The sequence below is a fragment of the Cebus imitator genome, unplaced genomic scaffold, assembly GCF_001604975.1.
Source record: "Cebus imitator isolate Cc_AM_T3 unplaced genomic scaffold, Cebus_imitator-1.0 Scaffold31, whole genome shotgun sequence".
NCBI classification, from domain to species: Eukaryota; Metazoa; Chordata; class Mammalia; order Primates; family Cebidae; genus Cebus; species Cebus imitator.
Window position 1 is genome coordinate 2,751,894 of NW_016107346.1, and position 9,749 is coordinate 2,761,642.

A 9,749-nucleotide genomic window follows, 5' to 3' on the forward strand; every position below is an offset into this window, starting at 1 on the left:
CCTGCCAGTCAGCAGGGTGGAAGGTCTGGCCAGGTCACCCTGAGAACCACCAGGTCAGCCCCTTAGTGGGTATTAACACCTTTTTTCCAGTCCCAGGGTGTGTATGACATGTAGATCACAAAATGTTTAAATGTTATTAAAGTACATATACAACTGCCAGATGACTTGTGTCAGTACCCCCAAATATACCTTTGGAGTTATTGCTGAGTGACACCACGAAGAGGAAGAGTCCTGCATATAAAAATTATATTTTCAAGTCTCATGATTATGAGATCCATCAGCACCCCCCAGTCTTGCTGAATAGGACCCTTGGTTGCTCGGCCACTCATTCACAGGTGCTCACAGTAACAAGGATGATCCCTGAGCATGTAGAGTCAGCCCAGCACTGTGTAGATCCTGATATGTGACAACTCAGTGTCATAGTTCCTCCAGCTCTGTGTGAGGTGGGTGCTGTCATCATCCCCATTTTATAGATAAGAAACCAAAACACAGAGGGGCTAAGCAAGTGGCCTAGAGTCACATAGCTAGTAAGTGGCAGAACCAGGATTCAAATCCAGAGTCCTCATTACTGAGATGCAATACTGTGGACAGACACCCTGAAGAGCTTATGAGATTCTGGATGTGAAGAAGCCAAGATTCCATCAGGATTCAGTTCAAGGTCCGGCAAATCCTACTTTAAAAGTTAGGACCTGCTTTAGCTCTCATCTACCCCTCACAGTCTGTAGCTGAGGAATCAGAAATAAGGTAAAGACAAGTGACCTGGTCAAGACCACAGTTCTGAGTGTCCTTAGGGTCTCATTCCTGGTCTATAATCTTCTTCATCTCATTGTCTCTCATTCACATAGCTCCTCAGCTACATTGCTCCTTGGAAATGATAATTAAGAACAGTTAACCTTTACTAGGTCCTTAACATGTACCAGGTGCTGTGCTAAGTACCCAAATGCATATTTTTATTTAACCCTAGTAATACATCTATGAAATAGAGATCTATTATTATCTCGATTTTTTTTTTCAGATGGAGAATCTGAGTCTTAGGGAGGTTTAAACATTTTGCAGCAGGTTACACAGTAAGTGGCCACAACCTAAATCTCTTTGAGTTGAGAACAATTACTTTAATTAAAGCCAAGAAAAATTATCTAAATCTTGAACGCTAATAAAAAGAATGAGAAAAATTCTTTTATATCAGTTGAAACATTTTCTAATAGGATTGCCTGGGGATTATCTAATTTTTTAGGGGAATGTACCTTGTCTGGCTTACTATTTTTTTCTGATAGCTTTATTGAAGTATAAAGAACATACAACTAATGCACACATTTCATTCACAATCTGTCAAATTTTTAACATATGTATATTGCTATGAAACCATCACTACAATAAAGGTAATGAATGTGTCAATCACCCTCAAAAGTTTTTGTTACTTACTCTTGATTAGAGACCAGACTGACAAGTTAGATGTTACTTTATGGAAGATTGAGCAAATGACTTTCATCCGGTAAAGAAGCAAATGATATCTCTCTGGCAGAAAGGATAATCCCAAACACTGCAGTTGTATTGCATGGGAGGGCATTAATCAGTTTGGAACCCAATTTGACAGATTTATTTTAACCTCCCTTTCCTGACTGGCCACATAAATCTTTGTTCCTCAAATACTCTGTGAACCAACTTGATCTGCCTACTGGTTTTCTCACTAATGAAGTAAATAAATCTCTGACATATAGTCACTATACATTCCTATGATAGTCATGTGCTAATTCTGGAAATTATGATTGCCTCTACCAAGTTTGCATGTGTGTGTCTCAGTATGTGCAGATGTACAAAATGTTCCCAAGAGCAAATCAGGGCACATATTGGCCTGTTAACTGGAGGGTGGTAGAGTTCTAGATGGTTCTAGAAGGTCATGGCAGCCATATAAGAAAGCAAGTTTAGGTACTTCGTTCATCCTGATTTGGCATGTGCTGCTGTGGTGACCTGTCAAACACAACTGTACAGAGAATTTGTGCCTCAAATCTCTGTAGGTTCCTGTTCTTTCCATCTCCCCAGATTTGAGATTTCCTTTTCTGTAGCTACACAAATATCCAAAATTTCCATAAATTCACTTTCTAGGAGGAACATATGATAGGCAAACAGGCTTTTCTGGGCCTTTAGTTCATTTACCTAGAACCTCGAGGGGATATAGGATGAAAACAGAAGATCTCATGAATAACAAAAAGGAAAGACAAAAGCCACCCAGGAAAGGTTATCCTGCTTTAATCATAAGTGCAAATATGGCTCCCTTCAAACAAATTCATGTGTTCTTTTTTGGTGGTAGGAGCAGGTTTCTTTAACATTTTTCAAGGGATCAGATCTCATGCTTATTAATCACTGCTCCCTCAGGAGCACGCCTGATGAAAATACTTCCCTACTTACTTTTACTGTAATCCTTCCAATGTCTGCTATTTGTTTTGCCATAATATCATCCCTCAACCCTTTTCCAGCCTTCCATCCAGCCTTCAAAATTCTGAACAAATGGCATCTCCTGGAGGAGGTTGGCAGCCTGGACCAAGGCTCCCTTTGGACTCCTGTGTGGTTTTCAGGCATCCTTCCCAACGTTTCTTGCTTCATGCTACACTGGCCTCTTTATGTTATCTCTATCTCCCAGGACACTGTGATAGGTCCTCAAAATCTCCGTGAAGCACAGATTCTCCAGGAGACAAAAATTCTCTGTACATTCGTGTTTGACAGGTCCACTCCACCAGCATCGTTTTAGTCTGAGTGCCTACCACACAGAAAGCAGACAAGGATCATGTCTCACACTTCTTCATAGCATTTTTTGTTTTATATGATCCTGGGCTCTTAAGTTGGAGTATACAGTCATGCGTCACTTAACGATGGGGATACCTTCTGGGAAATGCGTCATTAGGCGATTTCATCATTGTGTAAACATTATAGTGTGTACTTAGGCAAACCTAGATGGGATAGCATCTAAGCAGACTATCCTGTCTAGGTTTGCTTAAGTACATACTGTAATACCATATGGTATAGCCTATCGCTCCCAGGCTATAAATCTGTTTAGCATGTTACTGTTCTGAATACTAAGGGTAACTGTAACACAATGGTAAGTGTTTGTATACCTAGAGATATCTCAACATAGAAAAGGTACAGTAATAATCTGGTATTATTATCTTATGGGATCACCCATCCATCCATCATTGACCAAAATGCATGGCACATGACTGTGTATGTTTTTTAACTGTTTCACAAAGCTTTTTGGCACCAATCTTCCTTTGACTATTTAAGGCAATATGTTTCAAATTAATTTGAGCATGCTAATACTTATTGGAGAGACCAATAAGTAATTTAAAAAATTCTATACACTCTTTGCCCAGTAAGCGTTAGTATCCTAGAGACTGTGGGTTAAGTCACTGAGGGTTTAAGACCAGAGATAAGTGTTGGGGCAATGCTTTAAGGTTTCTTCTTCAGGGGACTTGGAGACCACTCGTGGCCATTTGGGTGTCATTTTTTGCAGGGCTTGACTAATGTGCTCAGAAAATTTAGCCCCCCACAATGTGTATAATGGGGGCTCTGGTTCTAAGCAGATAGAAGGTGATTAAGTCTCCTGAACAGGAATCATGAAGCCATGCCATACCTTTTCCACTTACTTAGACCCAACAAGTTCTTTCAGAAACATCTTGGACAACCAGAACCAAATCTATTTTTAAATAGTTTGTAGACTTTGATTGAAAAATACTTTTAAAAATTAAGTTGTTTTCAGAAGAAACCGAGTTCCCTAAATAAGAAAATATAATTTTTAAATGGAACAATAGAATCAGAGATCTTGTAAAGGTCTGACAGTTGCAGTCGGTTTTTTTTTTCTTTAAGAAGGATGTTGCTAAAGGAGTCTAGGATTGTGGTCCAGGACAGGCAGCAGCAGCATCTGCAGAGAACTTGCTAGAAATGCATATTCATGAGCTCCACCCTAGATCCACTGAATTGGAATCTCTGAGAGTGCGGCCCAGGAATTTATGTTTTTTGTTTTTTTTTTTTTTTTGAGACAGAGTCTCCTTCTGTTGCCAGGTGCCAGGCTGGAGTGCAGTGGCGTGATCTTGGCTCACTGCAACCTCTGCCTCCCAGGTTCAAGCAATTCTCCTGCCTCAGCTTCCCGAGTAGCTGGGACTACAGGTGCGTAGCATGCCACCATGCCCAGCTAATTTTTGCATTTTTTAAAGTAGAGACAGGGTTTCACCATGTTGGTCAGGATGGTCTCCATCTTTTGACCTCGTGATCCACCTGCCTTGGCCTCCCAAAGTGCTGGGATTACAGGAGTGAGCCACCGCACCTGGCAGGAATTTATGTTTTAATAAGTTCTCCAGGTGATCCTGACGGTCACTAAAGTTTGAGACAAGCAGACCTAAAACCTTCCAGAGGGTTAGCTCTTCTCCTTGGGAAGCAAAATAATTAGCTTTGCAGGGTTCTTGTTAGACTAGGGCTTCTAAAAATCACCTGGAGAGCTTATTAAAACACAGATTCCTGGGCTGCTGTCTGTGGCCTACACTGAGCAGGAAGGATGGACACCCAGAGAGCTCTAAGCTAGTCTTACATGGCTACAAAAGCTACACTCCATCTAGGCAGACATCACAGAGGCTCTGCCATCACAGGAGGGTTATTGTTTTTCTTGTAAGGAACCTGCCAAAATAATACCAGTCTCTTTGCTGTTTGAAAATAGTACAGAGGACTTGGGAACAGGTTCCCGTCAATAGCTTCAAAAGGTAACATCTTTGGGCCATTTTTTTTTTTCTGTTCAGACTTCACTTGATGAGATTGTCATTCCTTCAGTCAGAATCAGTCACTTCAGTAACAGTATGTGGAAGCTGCTGGGGGCAGGGCTCCTACCACCAACCATCACGGATGGGGCTTCCCAGCAAGGGCCCCTTGCCAAGGGACTGAATGAATGAGTGAACAAATGAGTGGCTGCAATCCACATACCTCCCAGGAAAACCTGGCTCTCAGAGAGGTTGCATCTAACTTCTGAACTATCTCCTTGAGCACTATAGCCTCACCGGAAGAAAGACACGAGATATCAAATAAAGTAAACATTGGTTGTTATTGTTTTCTGTGAGAGTAAACTGGAAAATGGATATAACATAGGCTTGACAAGCTGTGTGTCCACGGCCTATTTATTGAACTTTTCTGAACTTCTTTTTCATCTGTGAAGCGGAATTAACAGTACATACCTTGACGCTGCTGTGACCAGAGTTATTTGCAGAGTGGTTGATGAACCTGCAACATCAGCATCAGCTGGGAGTCTGTTAGAGATGCAAATTCTTAGGCTCCAGACTAAATGAATCATAATATCTGGAAATGATGTTCAGCAAATTGCTTTCACAAGCCCTTAGGGGGATTCTGATGCAAATCAACATTTGAGTAGCATTGGATGTAAGGATCAATAGTAGAAATTTTAAGGGTCAAAAATGCTCTGATTAGGGCTGCACTACTTTGAATGGTGGTTCCATTACCTACTTGCTGTGTGATCACAGGCAAGATGTCTAGCCTCTCTGTGGCCCATTTTCCTCATCTCAAAAATGACTGTTGTTGTAGAGATTAAATGAATTAGTACATATAAGGCAGTTAGCAGATGTTCTGACACGTGGAGCATAACAAATGGTATTATTGGATATTTAAATATGAAACAAGGTCATGTTATTCATATGTATAATATAATAATTACTCATAATTATTGCCTCTACACATGAAATTATGGTTAATTTCATTTTCCTTGTCATATTCCTCTTTACCTATTTTTCTGCAATTAACATGAATTACTTTTATAATCCGAAAGAAAACACTATAAAATAATTTGCATTGAAGGAGGGAAAATATTAACAGGTAAATTACATGAGGTGTTGGGGGTGGCTATGAACTATTTTACGGGTTCTCCTGGGTCTCTCGGCACCCTGTGCCCTTATCCTTAAAGCCAAGTATACTTTTTGTTGGTTTCTGTGCACACACATGTGTTTGATAATTTCCATGTAATTCAATCAGGGAGAACAACTTTTTAGGTCTCATTACCTCATGGACATGGGCTCCACATGATTAGATTGAAATGTTAGTCATCCCTTTCGTATTCATGCAACCACTTGGTGAACAAACCCAGGCTAGTCTAGTGGATCATGAGATACACCCTGTGGAATTGAGTTAAGTCATCTTAGCTAAGGCCACTGTAAACCAGTGAGCCCTCCAGCTGATCTAGCAGCAGACTACAGAGGGAGTCCAGCTGAACTCAGCCCAAACTGCTGACTTACGGAATCGTGAGCTAAATAAACGAATGTTGTTTGAAGCCTCCAAGTTTTAAGTTGAGGGTCATTTGTTACAAAGCAAAAGCTAACTGACCTACAGAGTAGATCTCAAAAGTTTGCTTTCGTGCCATCATCCTCTCTCCCAGTTCTGCCCTCCATACCCTGCAGTCAAATTTCTTTTCACTCTTTGATGTTAGGAGTTTTAGAAACAGTTGGACTATCAGGATGAGTAAGCAGCAGGCAGCAAGTAGAGCAGAAATGCAGCGTGCTTGGAAGGCACAGTCATGGAAGGTGCTGTCTTTACATCCTTTTCTAAGAGAAAATAGGCCAAGAGGAAAAAAGGAAGCCTGACTTAATCTAAATTTTTCATATGGCATCTCAGGAACAACCAATGATTCTATTCTGAGCCTTTTCCTCTATTGAAGCTGAAATGTATTTCCAGTTTAATGCCTGTGTTGGTCTGAAAGGAAATACTGAAGTTGTGGGCTAGGACAGGAAGAATGTCACTGGTGAAATAAAATCTTGTCATCTCACTTCATTTCAGGAGCCAGAAAAAAATTTGCTACAGGGCTGACCCTAAATGCCATCACCAATCCGAACAAGTGGTTGTTAGTGGCACCTCTTGACCACTGTGTTGTCAGTCATCGATTTATGAGAGCTTGGGGGCAGCCTTCTGGGCAGAACTAGGGTGTTCTCTGCGGCTTCCCAAATCCTTTAAGAAGTAAAAAAGATTTTGCATTTGCCATTGAGAAATTGCCAGTTCTTTTCTAACTTTTGGGTCATATGGATCTTAACTGGATGCATGAGGCCATCTTAAGTGTTTAGAAACACCATAGTTGACATCTGTGAATCACTCACATCATGTCAAGCAGGGTGTAACTTCTTGATGTGTGTTAGTGCTCATAACAATGCTATTATCATCAACCCTATTTTACACATGAAGAATGGAGGAACAGAAAAGTTAAATAACTTTCCCCTACGTCTCAGGCTCTTAACCTCTATGCTAAATTGCCACTACATGCAGGACCGTGCCTGAACATAATAAATGCTCAATATTTGTGCCCGATGATGTGAGCCCTAATGGTAATATTGTACCCAGCGGCTGGTGAACACATTTATAGAATGAATATTAGTGACAGGGCACTTATTTATTCTCCTCTTCTGTCCTTATATCTCCACTTAAAGGGCCACTCTTAGCACATCTATTCTTTCTGGATTTCAAGGGGACCACAAAATTAAAAGGTGGCAATTTGGTAGGAAGTTTATGAGACTTGTCTGGAAAGTGAGTTTTTTAGCGAGCAAGTAGTTTTCACTGAGGCTGTGTGTGCATTGCGACTGAGGGCTGGGGTACTGATGGAGCGCCTGGGCATGGTGAGTAGCAGTAGGACCCATTTTCCTGCCACTGTCATGGTGACTTCCTTCTTTTCTTTCTTTTCCATAAGATGTTTTAGATAAACAAACATCAAAATTTCCTGGGCTCAGTCAATTAGTCTGTCTTCACTGATAAGGAGAACCTTGCAAATGCAATTTCCCCTCCCTTTCAATAAACAGGCCAACCCCCTTTTATCTCCCTCTCCAGCTTCTCCTCCCACCCCACGTACGGGCACAGATGTGCACAGGATGCACTTGTGCATGTGCGCACCCACGCACCCACACCCACACACACACCATCTTTTCTTTTATTCTAAACCAGGAAAATTCAATATGAGATCCTGTCTTTCAAACATAATAGCTCAGAGATAGTTCAGACTCAGCTTAGAATCAATATGCCCTTGGTGAAGCCACTGGAATTCCAAGTTTTCCCAGCAGGCTTCAGACAGAAGTGGAGTCAACATATTTGGGCATAAAATGAATTCCAATGAGCTCCATTAAATAATGTCAATGCTTGGGGACACTCACTAGTTACCTGGGCTGAAGGGCACACAGCTTTGAAGTCTCGGACTTCAGTAAAGGAATGTTTAAAATTTCAGTCATGAAGTGAATTAACATGCTTTTCTTCCCTGCCAATTTTGGAAGTAGAAAGATAATTTTATATGGGGACAAGATGGGACAAAGGAAAGGACAAAGCTTATGATTTACATGTGCTCTTGGGATTTCAAATATAGATGCAGGGACAAATAAGCAAGTCACAGCACCTTATCATGGGTCTATTTAATTATAAATTCATTTAAGACACATATTGGGCACCCATTGTATGGGAATTGTCAGTGTGTGTGTGTATGTGAGAGAGATAAAGATAGCATTTCTGTCACCCAGAAGTTTGTAGTTGAATTCTGATGCAAGACTTTGGATCTGGGCACACGCCCAGGGTGAAACTGTAAAAGCAATACTTTGAAACCCACACGGCCCCAGAAATAAAACCTTTTTTAGATACCCCAGTTTTATTTTTTTGAGGCCAAGTTTTGCTTTTGTTGCCCAAGCCAGAGTGCAATGGTGCAATCTCAGCTCACTGCAACATCTGCCTCCCAGGTTCAAGCGATTCTCCTGCCTCAGCCTCCCAAGTAGCTGGGATTTCAGGAATTTGTCACCATGCCAGCTAATTTTGTATTTTTAGTAGAGACGAGGTTTCTCCGTGTTGGTCAGGCTGCTCTCGAACTCCTGACCTCAGGCGATCCACCTAACTTGGCCTCCCGAAGAGCTGGGATTACAGGCCTGAGCCACCACGTTCAACCTAGACCCTCAGTTTTAAATGAATATACACTTTCCCCAAATATAATTTGATAGCTAATCTAAATTCTCCCAATCAGAAACTTCCTTTGCCTTACAAAACTCCTGACCTAAAAGTTAAGGAGGGTGGACTGGTTTTCTTAACTGTGGAAGACACAGCATGAGGATGTGAGGATGTGGTTTGAGTGGTTCAGTTTCTTTTATGCTGGCCATCAGTTCCAGTTACTGAAAGAGATGCCCTGCCAGCTTCAACCTTCCTAAAACCAAAGACGAACTGAATTCCCAAGTGCACGTTCAGAAATTGAGAGAGCAAGCTATAGACGGTGAGAGAGAGAAGGAGGTATTTCTCAGGAAGAAAATTTAATATTAGTTGGCTTTGGGGGAGAATGCTTAATATCAGCTGACTTTTGGAGAGAATGCCACACTCTACTGGGAGTCCCTTAGCAATCTTTCCAAACACCTCAGCTCTCTTTCCCTGATCCTGGACCCACTTTCCTGTCTGGCATATGCTTGCTTAAGACTTAGCAGATGATGGCCCAGGTGCAGTGACTGACACCTGTAATCCCAGCACTTTGGGAGGCCGAGCTGGGTGGATCATCTGAGGTCAGGAGTTCGAGACCAACCTGACCAAGATGGTGAAGCCCCTTGTCTACTAAAAATACAATAATTAGCCAGGCATGGTGGTGCAGACCCGCAATCTCAGCTACTCATGAGGCTGAGGCAGGAGAATCGCTTGAACCTGGGAGGTAGAGGTTGCTGTGAGCCAAGCCTGGGTGACAGAGCAAGACCCCATCTCAAAAAAAAAAAAAA

General features: G+C 41.6%; 1 protein-coding gene and 1 long non-coding RNA gene across 5 annotated transcripts in view; one reads left to right on the top strand and one right to left on the bottom strand.

Annotated features, from left to right (window-relative positions):
• The window catches only part of SNAP25 (synaptosome associated protein 25), an 87,665-nt gene that overhangs the window by 53,671 nt on the left and 24,245 nt on the right, over positions 1-9,749 (bottom strand). The window lies entirely within an intron of this gene.
• The window catches only part of LOC108300958, a 28,200-nt gene that overhangs the window by 16,934 nt on the left and 1,517 nt on the right, over positions 1-9,749 (top strand). The gene's annotated exons all lie outside the window — the stretch shown is intronic.